Source organism: Castor canadensis, chromosome 10 (genome assembly GCF_047511655.1).
Source record: "Castor canadensis chromosome 10, mCasCan1.hap1v2, whole genome shotgun sequence".
NCBI lineage: Eukaryota > Metazoa > Chordata > Mammalia > Rodentia > Castoridae > Castor > Castor canadensis.
Genome location: NC_133395.1, coordinates 138292899 through 138310781, shown reverse-complemented (window position 1 = coordinate 138310781; position 17883 = coordinate 138292899). Strand labels below are relative to the sequence as shown.

General features: G+C 35.8%; 1 long non-coding RNA gene across 3 annotated transcripts in view; it reads left to right on the top strand.

Annotated features, from left to right (window-relative positions):
• The window catches only part of LOC141411537 (uncharacterized), a 39110-nt gene extending 36727 nt beyond the window's left edge, over nucleotides 1-2383 (top strand). For all 3 annotated transcript variants that reach the window (XR_012436368.1, XR_012436370.1, XR_012436369.1), the window contains one exon: nucleotides 666-2383. This is a non-coding gene — a long non-coding RNA (uncharacterized lncRNA). The remainder of the gene's footprint in view (nucleotides 1-665) is intronic.
• The last annotated feature ends 15500 nt before the right edge of the window (nucleotides 2384-17883 follow it).

Here is a 17883-nt window from a genome sequence, read left to right as displayed (position 1 = left end):
TACACATTTGTTAACCTACTGTCTTTCATTCTTATTGTTTACAATTGTGAATAAGGTTGCAGGTTTTTTTCTCTGAGCACTTTTAGTTGTATAAGTTTCATTATTTAGTACTTTCTAAGTGATGCTTTATTTCTTTTCACATCCCAAATTAAGACAGTGTGCTCATTTTACCAGTGGGTTGCATGATTTCTAATACATATCATTAATTTCTTCTTTCATTCTTTTTGGATTAAATATTATGGCCCTAATATTTTTATATTATGGAATTTATTTTTAAATGCATACTGCATCAGCACTGGAAAATTATGTACATTTTCTTTCCAGATATCATTTTAAAACTATTAAAATTAGAGCTGTTTCATCCAGGTGCTGTTTAGTGTTTTTTTTTTTACTTATCTTTTCTAGACTTCCATGGCCTGAGATAGATAAACAAGCAAGTGTCTCCTATGGCCAAAGTTTCTTGTCTAATTTTCAATTGATTTACAGTAATTTTTTGTTTATGAACAAACATTAATTCATATCTAATGAATAGCTCATGAATGTGAATTAATACAAACCAAATTATAACTTTTAAAATATTCAATTGTATTAATTTTTAATTTAATCTAAACATTAAATAAAATATTAATTGTAATTTTGTTTCCCTTCTGTATTAATTTGTTTAGGCTGACATAAGAAGGGATCACAAACCTGGCTACTTAGCACAAGAGAAGTATATTGTCTTCCAGCTTCGGAGGCTAGAAATTCCATGTCACCTGTGGGTGAGGACATCTCTGTCTCTCTCTCTTAAGACCCTAGGGAGGAGCTCTCCTGCGTCTTCCTAACTGCTGGCAGTTTCATCATCTCTTGGTATTCCTCAGATTGTGGCATGGAAACTTCAGTTTCTCTCCTTCATATATTTATCTTCCCTCTGTGTGGGTCTTTTTCCCAATTTCCCTGCTATATGAATACTAGTCTTTGACTGGGCATGGTGGTACATTACTGTAATCCCAGCTTCATGGGAGGCAGAGATCAGGAGGATCATAATTTGGGCTAGTCCCAGCAAAAAGTTAGTGAAATCCCATCTCAACCAATAAGCTAAGCATGGGTACATGCCTGCAATCCCAGCTACATAGGGGTATAGGAAAGCCTCAGGCAAAAAAGCACAAGACTCTGTGAGAAATAACTAAAAGCAAAAAAGAATCAAGGCATGTTCAAGTGGTAGAGTGCCTGGCTAGCCAGTGCAAGACCCTGAGTTCAAACCCTAGTACCACCAAGAAAAAACAGAAAATGAAAAAAAAAAAAAAAAAACGCCAGAGCTCACCCTTGTGGATATTAACCCATTTTAACTTATTTATGCCTGTAAGTTTCTATTTCCAAATGAGGTCATGATCACCAGCACTGGGAGTTTGAACTTGATGAGATATCCTTAAGAACCATAATCCAACCCACAACACCTTTTTTTGTGTGTATGGTTCTGGGGCTTGAACTCAGGGCCCTCACTTTGAGCCACTCCGCCGACATTTTTTTTGTGATGGGTTTTTTCAAGATAGGATCTCGCAAAACTATATGCCCGGGCTGGCTTTGAACTGTGATCCTCTTGATCTCTGCCTCTGAGTCACTAGGATTACAGGCGGGAGCCACCAGCGCCTGGTCCAACCCACATCTTTATCACATTCACTGCTGTTTGTCCTCATTTCTTTGTCTATGTTACCAGCACAACCCATAAGTTTTATGTTGGCTCGGTATGCTGTCCCAGTCCTTGTATTTTAATCGTTGCTTTAAATTAACCACATAAATGCAGAAATACTTGATTTTTGCTTTGCAATACGGCTTCAAGAAGCGTACCTGATTGAAAGCTTCACATTCTCACATTCTCTGGTTTCTTTTACCAGCCTTACACCCACAGTCCAAAAGTATTAAGTAGAAAAATCACAGAAATAATCTGTATATTTTTTTAAAAAGTTATACTGAATACCTGGTAACATCTCACACTATCCGTCCGACTCTGACCAGGACATAAATCATCTCTCTGCCCAGCAAATCCACTGTTTCTGCTACCCACCCATTAGTATGCATGCTACAACACATTGAGAGAGACCACTTTTACATAACCTTTTATAACACAATATTTTATCACTGTTTGTCTGATTATGAGTTTTTCTCTTACTATGTCTAATTTACAAATTAAACTTTATGATAGGTATGTACCTGTAGATAAAATTCAGAACATAAAAGACTGTGGTTTCAGGTGTCTGCTCTTGGGGGTCTTGGAATGTATCACCTGCTGATAAGTGGGACTATCCCATTTACATTAAAGATAAAATGTATGTATGTTCGGGACTCATATTTTTTTCTTTTATTGCTTTTTTCTTGTGTTTTGGATATTTCTTTGTTGTATAAGGGTTGGGTAACTTACTATGTTTTTGAAACATATTTTCATGTTTAGATCATTTTAAGTGTCTAATTTTATACATATAACATGATTTAATATAAGTAATCTCTTATTTGTAGACACTCATCCAATAATCGATGAATATATTTCTAATTGCATTTAAATGGCTTAGGAGATATTTTTATGAGACTTCTTAGTACTGTGTACCTTAAAATATACCCAAATCTCAATTATTTGAAGTATCAGTTACAAGTGAGACTTTTAGACTTCAGATTATAAAAGATGAAATAATATTCTTGCACACTTTCAAATTTCTTTCCCACCTCATGTGTAGTTATATTGTTCCTTCATCATCATTCCATTTACATTATATACTGAAACTGTGATTCTAAGAGTTCTTTCTTTCTTACTTTTAAAATTCAGATGGATTAGTTTAGGTTCAACTCCTTTTTCTACAGAATCTGTATCCAACTAGTGTTCAGCTGAGATTTATATTGTATCATTGCTTCCAGGTGGTTACAGTAAACATATCTGCTAGTGCTCACATGATCAGAAATGCCCACGTTGCCTCTCTATCTCAACAATGCATCTAAGGCATGACCTTTTGCTCACTTTATTTCCCCCAGGATTGCATATTTATCCCTACCCTGTTTTCTAATGATGTACAGTATTGCAAAGTCTGAGGCCAGCTTGATATTTCTCTCTAGTAAGTTATTTGATCTTTTTTGCCTGGATTTTCAAAAGATTACATTTTTATCATCAGAATTCATAAATTCACTGGGGTATGTTTTAGCTTTAATCAGCCCTTACTTATTTTCCTTAAGCATAGTATGGGTCTGACATACTTTAAATTTCTAGAATGTATTCTTGAATAATATTTAGAATATGTTTTCGGTTTCCATTATGGTAGGGTTTTTTATTATTCAAAAAATGCTAAATGCATATTGATATTCCTTTCTCAGTTTTCATTATCTCTCCGTTTTTCTCTAATTCTATTTGGTTCACTATTAGTTTCCAGTGTATGTGTTTGTCTGTCCTAACTTTCATATCTTTAAATAGTCCCTCATGTCTCAATGCTTCTGAGTTCTTGGGTCTTTTTTGGCATTTTTTAATGTGGTCTTTGCATATGTACTGGCTTCATTTTTCCCTTCTATTTCTTTCTGGGGCTCTGCTAACTCAGTTTTCATCTGTTTCTCCTAAGATATAAATAAATGTCTTACCTAAACTCATATTCCTACAACAAATTCTTATTTTTTCTTAAGTTATAATTAGTTCTATAAATTATTTGAATCTTTGGCAAGGTGTTTGGTCACAATAGTCACCCATCCCTGGCAAGAGTTTTTGGATGTGTGTTCTGTTTGCCTTTCGCTTTTCTAGCTCCATTCCTCCCTTTTCCCCCTAATGTCTTTACAGAGATATTATGCTGGTTCCTTTTCAAATATCATTCGTTTTAAACTAGGTGCTTCCCTCCCAGAACATCAATTTTCTGGACTCAGAATGGAGAGTCCAGAGCTCTAGAAAGTATCTGATTTAGAGTGGAGTTCTTTATGACACAGAGGTGTGTGTGTGTGTTGTCTGGGTGAGGGAGGGAGGAAAGGAGAGATGGAGATACAAATGTATGAATAAGCACTCATTTCAACTTTATGAAATATAAAGTAAACAAACTGGTGTATGTGGAGGTGGATCTCTAAAATGTATTTAGGATTAGATGATGTCAGGAAGTCAGGGCTCATATGGCATTATTGGCTTTACAGGAAGAAGACAGACTGGAGCAAGTGCTCCTGCCATGTTAGGACACACATGACACACCAGGCACTAGCACCTTGATGTTGGATTTCCCAGGCTCCAAAGCTGTGATCAATACATCTGCATTCCTTATATGTTACCTAGTCTGTGGTATTCTGTTAAAGCCCCAGAAAGTGAACTAAGACAGGCCTCTTGGTTTGTCCTGGATTCTGGAGCTGGGCCATGGCACCAGTCATGCCTCCTGCAGCCTCAGTGATTCTCCTTTGTGCCTCCCGCACCACAGAGAGCTTCCTCCATGCAGCACTCCTTCCTCTTCATTTGTGAGATTTGTAATTTTTTTTGTAGGTAACTGTTATTTTTGTCTAATTTATTTTCTAGGTAGGATCAGATAGAAAAAGACTTAGTCATCTGCACTGTCTTTATGCACAGTCTTATCTATCCCACTGTTCAGTATCCCCAAGTTTGTTGAGAACCTCTTCTAAGCCAAGTACTGTTTTAACTGCTAAAAGTCTATTATCATGGAAAAGCAAAAACAACAACCCAAACTCTGCTCCCAAAACTAAGAATAAGAACTTAAATAAGGAATTAATTTCATTAGAGGGTGTACCAGTTCTTAAAGTGTTTGACTTTGCCTTTATGAAATATGATTTCAGTAAAGAAAAATTTGTAAACACACCCATTCCAAGGTTAGCCTACCAAAACCACTGCAGTCACCTCCAAGTTAAAGACCAGCTGGAATTCAGATTGTCTGTTGAGCTCCTTGGCTAGAAAGCCCCTGTTGGCTTTGCATATGGTTTTGCTGTTTTTTTTTCCCCAGTGGTTAAATCTGAGCCAGGTCTGAGGGGTGAATGGTGACATCCATATAATTCCTCTTTTTTATTTAGTATTACACACAATTCATTATTAACCAACAGTATAAAGTAACAAAAAATTCGAATCAAAAGAATAAAAGATAAAAGTTATCTCATTATTCACATTTGATTATTGACCTATTTGAGCAGCTTATGTTTAAATACCAAAGACTGATGAATTGATTGCTTACATTTTATAAGTAAAGAAAACAATTTTCCTTTTTATAAATGTACATAGAAAATATTCTCTTGTTCTTTAAGAGTATCACAGAAACTCTAAAATTTTAGTGAGTGCTTTTTAAAAGTGGCTTAACCATTGAGTATTGAGATTCTATGTTAATGTAATGACAAAAATAGCAATACCTCTACCAAATTCAAAACAACTCTTCTAAATATCAACTCCTTTTTTAAATCATTGTTGTGCTGGGGGTACATTGTGACATTTACCTAAGTTCTTACAATATATCAGAGTTGGATTCACCCCCTCCATCTTAATAATTTCTCCTTCTCTGTTCCCCTTAAAAAAAAACTCTCATGGGAATTTTTGTTTGTTTTTCTCTAGGATTTCATTGTTGAGAGAAGTAAGTATAGTTGTGGTAACTCCTGAAATTCAATCCTGCTCTACTAAAATTTAAAAAGAAAGGAATGATTTATGACAGAAAATACTACCATTTAAAAATGTATCCTGGAGAATATGAGAGACCAGAGAATTGACCCCCATCAATGAATGGTACGAACCTAAACATTGTGTATAAATTTTTAATCCATTTGCAATATCATCATGGAAGGCTAACAATAATAATAATGACACTTAGTTTTTATATTTTTATTTGTTTCATATTTAATTTTAAATAATATGTTATTTTTGAGTACTTACACTGTGACTAGACATCATGCTACATGCCATAGAACCATTACTTCATCTTCCTTCACAACTTCAGTTACCTTCATCTTAGAGATAAGAAAGTTGAGGCTTAAATTAATAAATTTTTTTTCAAAATGATACAGTTTCTACTGAAAGAATAGGAGCTCAGAATCAGTTCTGTTCAGTACCAAACTCAAAACTCAACATGACTCAAGGTCACATTATATACCTTTGTTCTGCTTCCAGACATTCCCTGGGAAGAAATACAAATATTTCATCCCACTTAATTGCTTGATATGGGAAAGGGTGCCAAGGAATCTAGGCCTTTCAGCTGCTTCTCCTCTATACCAAGCTTTAGATCATTATTTTAGGAAATACTTTTATTAAAATTTTAATTGAAAAAAGTTTTGTTTTTTTCCACTAAGAAATTTTTCTAGTAAGTTTCATATATTCTTTAAAATATGAAATAAGACAAAGAATCTGAAAAAATATTTTTAAAAGCAATCCTCTTGAACTCTACCATCTAAATATAGCTATTTGTTTTCTCCCTTTTATGCATAAGCATACATGTTTTGCTAAGGTTTATATTCTTTTAGTCATTTACACTGATATTCTATATAAACTGTTGCATAATGGTTTTACATGTAACATTCTATCATAAGTAGGCTTAATATTATCCTTACAGGATAATATTATAGTCCTTACAGAGTTTGCACTAGTCAGGCACTTCAGTTGCAAGAAAACAGAAAACAAATTCAAACTGGATTATGTAAAAAAATGGATAATATAATATGTTGGAAAAAGAACAGAATGAACCTTGATTCAGAAATAAAACACCATCAGGCTTTTGTTTCTTTCTGTCCTATTGTGTCTCCCAGACCAACTGGCATAGCCAGTGGGGCAAATGTTTATGTTTGGCATCACTTGGACCCACTCTTGAGGCCAAGAGACAGCATGCAACAATTGCAATCCTTCCAACCATGAGATATAAAGAAAACTTACAGCTCAATTTTGTTTCCACATGAAAATAATATGAAATTTATGTATTTTTCTAGAAGTGAAATTGCTAAACCAAAGAGTTTATGAGTTCTTAGGGTCTAATATATCTTTCCTAATAGTTTATGAAAAATATTTTACAATTTAATTTACATTGCTAAAAATACTGTTAGAAAGCACTGTTTTGATCATACACCTGCAATCACCAACCTCTTTTTTTAAAAGCTTAAAGTATCATCTCTGTGTGTGAGTGTGTGTGTGAGTGTGTGTGTGTGTGTGTGTGTGTTAAACTCAGGGACTTGCACATGCTAAGCAAGCACCCTCCCCACTTGGCTGGATTCCCAGCTGGGACAATGGTTAAAAGACTCTATAGTTAGTTATTAGATAATTCCCACGTGTACTCTACTTGTAGGTTTATATATATGACCCTTCCTAAACTTTAAAATATTGTAATTATTTTTTAGTAACATTCCTTCATCTACCTTAAATAATATTCAATTTTTATTATTGAAAATTATGTTTTTCTAAAATTTTATATAATACTGCAATATTTATTTTGGTTCAATAGGGCTTTATGTGGCATAATATATGTGACAATCTATGGCATAAGCAGATTATATATAACAGAAAGCAGAAAAGAGAGAATCTAATTGCTCAAGAAATGAAGGTTAAAATGACTCATTAAGTTCAAGTAAACTAAAAATACCAGCAGGTACTCATGCTATCAAAATAAGAAAAAGAAAATGTATTCTTCCTGTTGTCTTTAAAAGTCTCTGTACTACCTAGCTCTAACACCCCTGTGCTAATAGGAGACAATACAATGAACATTCCTAATATTTAGATTATGAATTAAAGATATGAATAACCAATCAGAGAAACTAGGGCTGTGGCAGGTTTTAAGGATGCAGGGAAATGCACTAGTCAAATTAGTGATCATCAAATAAAAGTCACTTTAAAATAAATGGAAATAATGATAAAAGGACAAAGGAGTCAACATCAAAAAGACTTTCACTCTACAAATTTTAGTGATGCAGAAAATAAGTAAATAATTACAATCAAATTGAATAATGCACAGCAATAAAAAGCTTCCATTATAGTACACAAAAGGAGAAAATGTCTTAAGTGGAGCTCCCAGGAGTTGCAATCATAACATAAACTACAACCACATTAAATGAGTTCTTTCTTTTTTTTTCTCTGCAGTATTGGGGTTTTAACTCAGGGCCTCACATTTGCTAGGCAGGCACTCTACTTCTTGAGCCATGCCTCCAGCTTTAAAATGAGTCTACACCAAATATTTTTTTGTCAAAATTTAAGTTGGCAATCACAGATGCTTAAAAGAAACTATAAATAATGTAATAAAAATGAAATTGAAACATCATAACCTTAGGTATTTTAAATACAAACACATTTATGTTTGTTACACATTCTACAAAGGAAACCATCTTAAAACTAAAACTTGGTAGACAACAATGTGAAGAGTTATGACAAAACAAAATGTCACAATCAATAAGAAAACCAGATGTAGCCCTGGTGTACTCCAGAGTGATATACTCAGAGGTAGAGGGGGAGGATCACAGATGGAAGACAGTGAGGTCACAACACAAGACCCTACCTAAAAAACACAATGAAAGGACTGGGGGTGTGGATCCAGTAGTAGACTGTTGCCTAGCAAATGCAAGGCCCTGAGTTCAAACCCCAGCACCAAAAAAAAAAAAACCCAAAAAAACCCAGGAAGTGTTCGGAGTAAGTACAACACACACAATCAGTTCAGGGTATTGCTTCAGCTGATTGCTCAAGCTTCGTCAAAAAATAGAGGCACCTCCTTAGTCACAGGGCACATGTTCCAAGACTCAGGGGATGACTGAAGCCACAGATAATATTAAGTGCTATTTATACTATGCTTTTTCCTCTGACAAATAAAACACTGTAAATAAATAAATAAATAAAATACTGTAAGAGATTTAAAACAATGACTACTGATAACATAGAACAATCATTACAATATGTGGAAGCAAACGTTACATGAACATGGTATCTCCAAAATTTCTCACTGTCCTGTATGCATCCTTCTCATGATGACTGAGACAACACAATGGCTACAGGAAGAGACAGGTGAGGAGAATGACAGAAGCCCTGGGATGTAGCACTCAGCCACAATACTACACAAGGGTTAGTTGAACACAGCACTGTGGCAACACAGCCTTCGTTCTGATAACCTAGTGGGCTAAGGGACTAGCAAGCAGTTATGCACACAACTGGGAAAGACCTGGCAGAAAATGAGGGAAGGAAAACATGAAGACCACCTGCAGAAGCAGCCAGCGAATGCTATGCTGCAGAGGAGGGGATCTCCATCACCCTCAGAGACAGCAGGTGTTGGGAAACCTTCCCTTAAAAAGAGAGGGAGGAACAGGATTGATTTGGGAGTTTTGAGAGAGGGGAACAGGCAAGTTTGACAGTGATGGATGGTGACTCCCAGTGAGGGCAGTGGCAGTGGAAGGCAAAGGAGGTCTCTGAGAAAAATGGGAAGTTGGCTGTGAAAAAAATTATAGCTTATAGCATATTAATTTTCTGATAAAAGTTTATCAAAAATTATTGTTTGGTTTGAGAAATTAGTTCTGGTGTTCTATGCTACATTAGGGTAAGCATAGTTAACTATAATGCAATTATATGTGTGTGTGTGTGTGTATCAAACTAGCAAATGATAATAGTTTAAGGTGATGGATATGTTAATTATCCCAAGTTGATCACTACTTTAATGCACACATGAATCAAAACATCATATTCTCCTCCATAAATATGTGCAAATACTGTGTCAATCAAAAAAATTTTTAAAGAATTTGCATTTTTCATAAACATTTCTTTCACTCTATGTAACACATGCAATTAGAAATAATCCTTTCAAGATTTCTATAAGAACTCTCACTTCTTAAACAAGGCACTTCTCTGTGTAGTGAATGCTACTGAGGTGCAGAAAAGACTTGTCGCAAATGAACTAATGGTTGCATGTCATACTACACATCTGGAAGCCCACAGAAAAATTGTTTAATAGTCCCTGTTCCTTCCCTCTCTGACATAGATGACCACTGGATCAATGGGGTTCTCGTTCAGGAAAGAGAGATTTCCACAACTGAATGTGTGAAAAGAAAACCTCAGAGATCTCACAGAAAGATGAAGCATGTATCATTTTGTGTAGAGAATAAAGGGATAACATAAGCCCTTGTAGTGATCTCTTAACCTTTTGTTTTCTTCTATTTTTTTTGTTGTTATTGTTGCTGTTTACCAAGAATTAAGCCTATTTTGGAAAAAAATCACCTATCATTTAAGGGAAATACTAGTGTACTTCACATTGGAAAATAAGAAAGTTGTTCTTTTACAACAAAGAATTTTCTGTTCTAAAATCTCATTGGAAGTAAGTAAAATTCTCCCCTAATTCCATCAACCATTATACATCACTACAGTAAGCCTACCTTATTTGTGGATTTATTACATATGATTTTGACCAAGCGTGGTCAAAGAAGATAATAAATAAAACAAAATCAAAAGAAATTTCAAAATCAAAATTTTCTAATTTTTTTCATCACATTGGATGCAGAGAAGCTCTCAGTTAGTCCCACGTTATCATAAATTGTGTTTAAGCTATGTGTGATCTGCTGAATGTTTCTCTGGTCTGAATTTTGTGAGAATATGCCTCCAAAAAGCAAATGGCACTCCCAAATGCATGGTTATGGTCATCTTCCCAAGCCAAAAAAGGGCATATAATGTATTTAATTGAAGTGTTAAAGTGAAAATTTTAGGTGGGGAGAGGAAGAGGGCTGGGGGCAGAGGGGAGAAATGGCCCAAACATTGTATGCACATATGAATAAATGAATAAAGAAAAAAAATTTTAAATAAATAAAGTGAAAATTTTAGATTTGTTGAAAGGCAACATATCTTTAGTTGGATGTGTTTATGGGAAAAATGAATCAAGCATCAACAGTATGTACTGAATAATATGTATCCTGAGCATTCATGGGTTTTCCTCAGGGAACCACACACTCTCAGATAGCAGATAGGAAGAGTCTACTTGTACTATCTTTATTTATGTATTTTTTGGTGAGTTGAAACTAGGGTTTGAACTCAGGGCCTCACACTTGCAAGGCAAACCCTCTACCACTTGAGACAGACCCCCAGCCCTCTTGCTTTAGCTTTTAGATACTGTCTCAGTCTGGCCTTGGACCCTGATCCTACAATGTTCACCTCCTTAGTAACTGAGATGACAGACATTCACCACCAAGTGTGGCCCACTATTATTATTTTAGGTTGACATTTTGTCTTTTCTTTCTCTGGATAGAAATAATTTCTTTACTTTTAAAAACATAGTATTATCAGTATATGTTTAACTTTTTCATATTTTATATATTATCATAGTGTATCTTTCTTCCCTTCACTTCTGTGCATCTCCTCCCACAATACTTCCTAGCATCAAACTCCTAACTTTAAGGACTGAAGAGCCTATTATGAGAAATTTATTACGAGAAAATCTTCCTGCTCTGGATAATTTCATTGTTTCCAATGTGTGCTCTATATGAGTAGGAACGCAATAAACATATAACAGACATTCTGCTTAATAAAACTCTAAGTGTGCCTAGGACCGTTCGTTTGGTTCAACTCCTAGAAATGTGACTTTGAGGTCAAATAAGAAAAGGCCCATCATGAATATGACTGTTTCTCCCCCAGGTTTATCTACTTCTAATTTGCTGCTGTTTTTAAAGTAGGTGACTCTTCAAGATCCTTAGGCTAGTTAAAAATCAGCACCTTGACTGACAATTATTTCCACAAGGGCCTTGAAAATATATCTAGAAATGCACCTATTAAGTTTATAAATCCTCACATCTCAGCAGCTCCAGTTCCTTGGAGGAGCCATTATTGTGGCTCAGAGCAGTTCAGAGGCCAGTGAGGTGCATAGTCCTACAATAAACATAAGAATCCATTCAAATAAAAAACGGATGTCCACTGCATTTGAAGCAAGTGACCCAGCTCACATCAAAACATTATTACCATCGGTACCTGAAATTTATCTTTTTTCTCTGACAACAAAAATTTCGCTTTTAGGACACAAATAAGGTATTCTAATTCACTGTTTAAGAAACCATTTACCTGGTGTGAGATAAACTGGGCCCAGTTTCCAAAGGAAATTAATGACAAACTTCAATTTGAGGTAAGTCAAAGCTACAAATATATTATAGAGCTCCTTTTAAAAAAATGACACAAAATTAAAATGAAATAGGTTGTAAAATTTGAGAACCTTTGGGCTTGGTTAATCTTAGTTATAGGAGAAAATGAAAAATCACATGATAAGATCAGGACTGATAAGATGTAATGAAAACATAAGCATTGTACATAAGGTCAGAATGATTGGAGTAAAATACAGAAATGAACACAAAAATTGTGCAGTGCTAGTTACCCAAAGTATTTGGCAGTGATAGGAGAATTAAATATCAAGTAAAGCTGAATATTAAATGAGGTTGAACGTGAAATACATAATCCCTAAACCTATCAAGGTGTTCCTAAAAAAGCATGCCACATTTTTCTTGGAAATAACTAAGATCTAGGCCAAGTTTAAATTTTTTTAAAAAATGACAACATGGACATCATGAAATTCCAAGAATGGTGTCATGTATCTATGATGGAAAGATGAAAAGAAGATATAGTATTTGTCGGCAGTAAAATACAGATAAGAAACCATCGGAAATTTAGTTTGTAAAACACAGTGTAACTGACTTTTACACTGAACCTTGAAATTATTCCTGCAAAGTCTACAGGAATGGAAATTATCAATAACCTATTGGCACTGAATCATAGAGCAGTGTGACCTTTGTCACACACACCCTCCAATTTATTCACATCACCCTTTAATGATAATGAGGCACCTTTTAAAATTTCCCCAAATCCATTTTCTTGGTAGCAAAAAGCTCCTCAGAAGGAGGAATAGCCTTGCACGTCATCATAGCAGGGTTCTGACTCTGTCTTTGCTGCACTTGACCTGAGGCAATTTCCAAACTCCGTTGAGCCTCAGTTTCTCATCTGTGACATGCAGATGAGTCCTGCTGTAAATATTAACCCAGATCAAATATGGAAATTTATAAGCAGAATGTCTGTCATTCAGTAAATGCCAAAAACCCCTTCATTTCTTTTTTTCCTGCCTCTTCTAACCTCTGGTTAACAGAAATATGAGTTGATTCAGTTGGTCAGTTACTGCATCTTTATTTATGGTGAAAATCATCTCTGTGAGGTGGAATGCAAAAGAGGAAAGAGGTTAGAAAATAGTCTCTACAAATAACTAAATTTTTATCTTCCCGTTTTATAACACCTTCTTCCACGTGACTCCTAGTCTTTTCTAGGCATTTATTTTCCTGACAGAATTACTATAGAAGAAAGACCAACAGGAAGACATTCAGCTATTGACACTCAGAATCCAGGCAAGCAACATCCTTGAAACTCAGCCTATTGTCTCTATAGGAGGTTATCCAAATTGTTCTTTCTCTTTACAACACAGACCTACTTGGACTCATTGTGGAATGGTCCAATTGTCTAGCTAGGGTCAAGGCTTGCCAGTTGCACAAATCTAGGGGGCTACTATCAAGGTCACATTCAATGGTTTTCCTCCAGGAAAATTACACAGAATACAATCTGAATAATGTGTAAGAAGATATTTCTGTCTCCCATGAAAGGTAGTTGTAGTGAAGAAATCCCAAGTATGATGCAAGGATGGTGCAAAGGAATGAGGGTGAGGAGAAAAGCATGTGAAAGATCTCTATGTAAGTGTCCCAGGTGGGAAAGCACCTTTGATCATTCTGGAAATCCTGGAAGATGGGGATTCTGGTCTTGGCACTGTCTTATTAATTTGGGAGGAAGCTACCTTGCAGGCTTCACTCACATCCACATTCACAGAGAGGCCACTTACATGAAAGTGGAGGTGGGCACAGGTTGAGTTTCCTGGGTTGCCATTGGTCTGATGAGACTAAGGCCAGTCAGAGCAACTGGATATATGGCTAGGACGCTGGACAGAGGGCTTGGCCTTAAGTGTTCAGCTCCAAGGGCTGCACACTCAAGGGAAATCACAATCAGACAACCAGGGGAGGATGGCACCAGCATGATGAGCTTGCACGATGCTGAGGAAGCCAGGGAGAAATTCCTGACTTTGTCCACATCCAGACAAAAGATGCTGACCAGAGACCTGAGTGCCAGCAGGTATAACAGCACCAAGATGGACAAAGGACAGACTCAAGAGAATAGGGCAAGTGTGAAATGGCAAGAAAAAGTATAAATACTCCCTCTCTTACTACATAGATTCCCATCTTGAGGACAGAGCAGGAATGTTTAGGGTACAGTTAGTTGCCTTTAAGACAGAAGGGAATTACATTCAAATAATCTAAAGGATGTGACAAAGTCCTGGATTAGATATTCAGTTAAATTTTTATTCATCAGCTACAGATGGGGTGTAGTAGATTAATAGTTACAAAAATACATAAAAATGAAATTTTCTTTTATAACTAAAATGATTGAGAATTATATAAGACACTACAATATGCTCTTATATGACTCTTAGAGGTTTATAAACTCTAAGATTTTAGTAGCATTTTGATTTTAGTAGCAGACTGTCAAGATGGAAAACATCTGTATTTTGCCAAGAGGTCTGGAATTCATAAAGCAAGAGAACCAGGAAGGAAAGATAAATGTTCAAGGTTAGTTTTAACAATCTTGAGATGGCAGACTAATGACTGAGGTCTCACTGTCCTGCATATAAAAACATGTCATGAAGTTACAGCAATTATACCAGCGTAGTACTGCAGTGGAAATGATAGATCAGTGAAACAGAGTAGAGTCTCAAAATAGACATACATACAGATAGGTAATCATATATTCATCATGTCCATCTGTGAATTTCCTACACAAAAAAGACACAATTCAAAATGGACATTTCAGTTGAGAATCTATAACAGGTTTCCATTTTGTGAGGGGAAATTGTTAGATTCCTACCTTGCACACCCTCCCTCACATACCTATAACTTTTGACACATAAGTATTCCAAATTAATGCATGACCAGAATAAAGAGAACAAAATCAAAAACATTTGATGAAAATGTAGAATATTTGGAGAATGTGTACCTTTTCATGAATGAAATAAAAGTCATAATCAGTGGAGGTAATGCTAACATTGCTTAATGGAAAAATTAAGCTTGTTTTTGGTGGTACAGGGGTTTGAACTTGCTAAACAAGCACTCTGCCACTCAAACCACTGCGCCAGCCCTAAAAAAGTAAACTCCTACATGGCAAATAAAATCATAAACAAGGTGAAAAGAAACTGGAGAACTCCTTATAAGTATAAAAATCCATATGGCCAGTGATATAAACTGTTAGTTGGGTTATGTGTTAGTACAACTTGAATTAGTATCATTCAATTTGAAAGTAACTGGCAACATAGTATGAAGAATGCATAGCTCCTTTGTCTATTGAGAGAAAAGCAAAGGTATTGAGATGGGGTATTTGTGAGAATCTAGGGATTTGCATGGGATGATAATTTTTTCTAAAAGTACTAGGCTACTTATTGACCCAAACATTCCTTAGTAATCATTAGATACATTTTCAGAATTTTAGCATATGGAGGAAATATTTATACCCATGTCTACAGACATGAAGTTCAGTATTGTTTGACAGGAAAATCACAATTCACGTCTTACTTTCACAAACCAAGTCAGATCTCCACGGCCACATGTGGGCAGCAGTCAGCAGCAGCTCCTACATTAAAGGAAGCTAGTTGCAGAAAGATCTATGTAGTCCAAACAAGTTTCATTAAAAATAAAAGCATGAAAGTACATTATACATGCACATATTTATGAGTCTTTGTTTGTGTGCATATAGAATCTAGAATGATCTATAGCAAGCTTTTAGCACTGGCCATACTGGAAGGATGAAATTGGAAAGGAGAAATCTCTCCTACATTCTTTACTTCCTCATTGTGTTCTTTCTTTCCATTATTTTCTTTCTTTGTTAAAAAACAATTTGAAACATAAAAGGGAGCACTATTAATAAAGGCATTAAAAAACATTAAACACCACCTTTGTAGAACAAAGCAGAATGTAATTCTGTTTGCTGACTGGAACCACAATTTTTAATTAGGAAAAAGCAGTATATACACCAAAAATAGAGTCTTGGTTGGGGTAGTTTTAGGGAAAGTTTGTCAAGATTTGAAGGGAAGATATAGATGATTTACTTTATTTCATTTGTACATTCTGTAAATTCAATAATTAATGTAGGCTACTTCTATTATCCAGAAGAAATGCCACTAAAATGACAATAATATAAGGCAGCTAGGTGTTTTTAAATATATTTGTACCTGTTACTTTTGGCAATTCTGAACTGATTGCCAAGTTTATGTTTCATTGTCAGGAAAGAAGGTATCTGTCTCAAGTTGGTCTCCTAGAATTATAATATTGAGGACTCTGGTGAAAGCTATTCATTTTAGAAGTGCTCCCACAGAATACCAGTAAGGACATAAGGAAGCAGGATAGAAAATGGTGGGTGGGAGAGAGGTGGGCCAACAAGGCAATATCTTTCCAGAGCTCACCTGTCTATTCTTCTGTCTTGAAAACATAAATTATTCTCAAGAGTTCTCCAGTTCTAGGGAAGATGGTGAGACTTTCATTCTTGGGTGACTAAGAGCCTCTGCAGGAAGAAGGGACTGGGTATGGCAGGAAGTAAATTCCTGGAACTCTCCAGCAAGGTTAGTAAAGGGAACCCAGCAGCTGGGACAGTGGGAGGGCAGGCTTCCCAGGAGAAGTGGAAAGTACAGATGTAACCCAACCACCAACGTCAACACCAGCCAGGAAAGTAAAGCACCCAACAAGAAAAAGGTATGGGAGGAGAGTGGGGCAAGCACCAACAACATCCACTCCAAAAGAGATGTGATTTGATTGAATGTAAAAATACTTCTTTGATTGTCCAAAACAATGAGTTTTTCCCCTTCTCAAAAACTCAAAAACTACAAATGAACAAAAGCTGCAGAAGCAGCAGGTCTACAACAGATACATGTCTAAGAATTTCCAGAAAACCGTAACAGTTAAACATCTTCCAATTGAGTCAGACCAAAGTCCAAAGTTATTACTATTTTATGAACTTAGGTTTTTCTAAGATCAAAATAATGATTCAGCCCATTTCTATTTTTCTTCACGATCAATTTCTTTTCCCAACTTTTTGCATTTCTTTTCCTATATCCTGTGAGACTCAGTAGAGAAGCAAGCTTAATACTTCTGTTTTAGAAAATTCTACACATTTCACGGAGATAATCCCACTCAACGCCAACATTTTTCTAATGCATCCCTGGACACTATAAAAACAAGTACTTTCAGGATAGCTTTAATATAAAATTTAAACTATGATTCTAAGGAAATAACTCAAAACAAGATGTATACAAAGGTACAGATTAAGTACCCAAAGATTTAACTGGTGGAGATGTCACATAAACATGGATCTGTTTTCTTCCCATGGAATTCCTGTAATCTTACATATTTCTCCATGGCAGCCTTGAGCAAGTTCCCACAGTTGTTTTTATTTCAGGTCCCCCATCAGTGTACTGGTCAGTCTCTGACACACAGTGGGCATCCAGGAAGTACTTCTTCAATATATAAATCAATGTTGACTGTGTCAGCTTTATTTTAACCTTTGCACCTTGGCTCTTGTACTTCCGCACACATCTAGAACATGCTACTTAACAAATGGACTCAGATGTAGTAACTGTGAACATAAGTTTAAAGTACAGTGTACACTTATCACCTCATAGTTTCCCTGGGTTAGAAGTCCAGACATGGCTTAGCCATACCCTCTGTGCAGGGTCTCCACAAGAATAAAGGCAACATGTCTGCTGAATAACATTCCTTTCTGGAGCTCAGGAACCTTCTCTAAGCTTATAAGGCTGTTGATAGAACTCAGTTCTTTCTGTTTTCTGACTGGCCATCAGGTAGGGGACTGCTCTCGGTTCCGTACAGGCCTCTGCAGCCCTTTGCACATGGCCT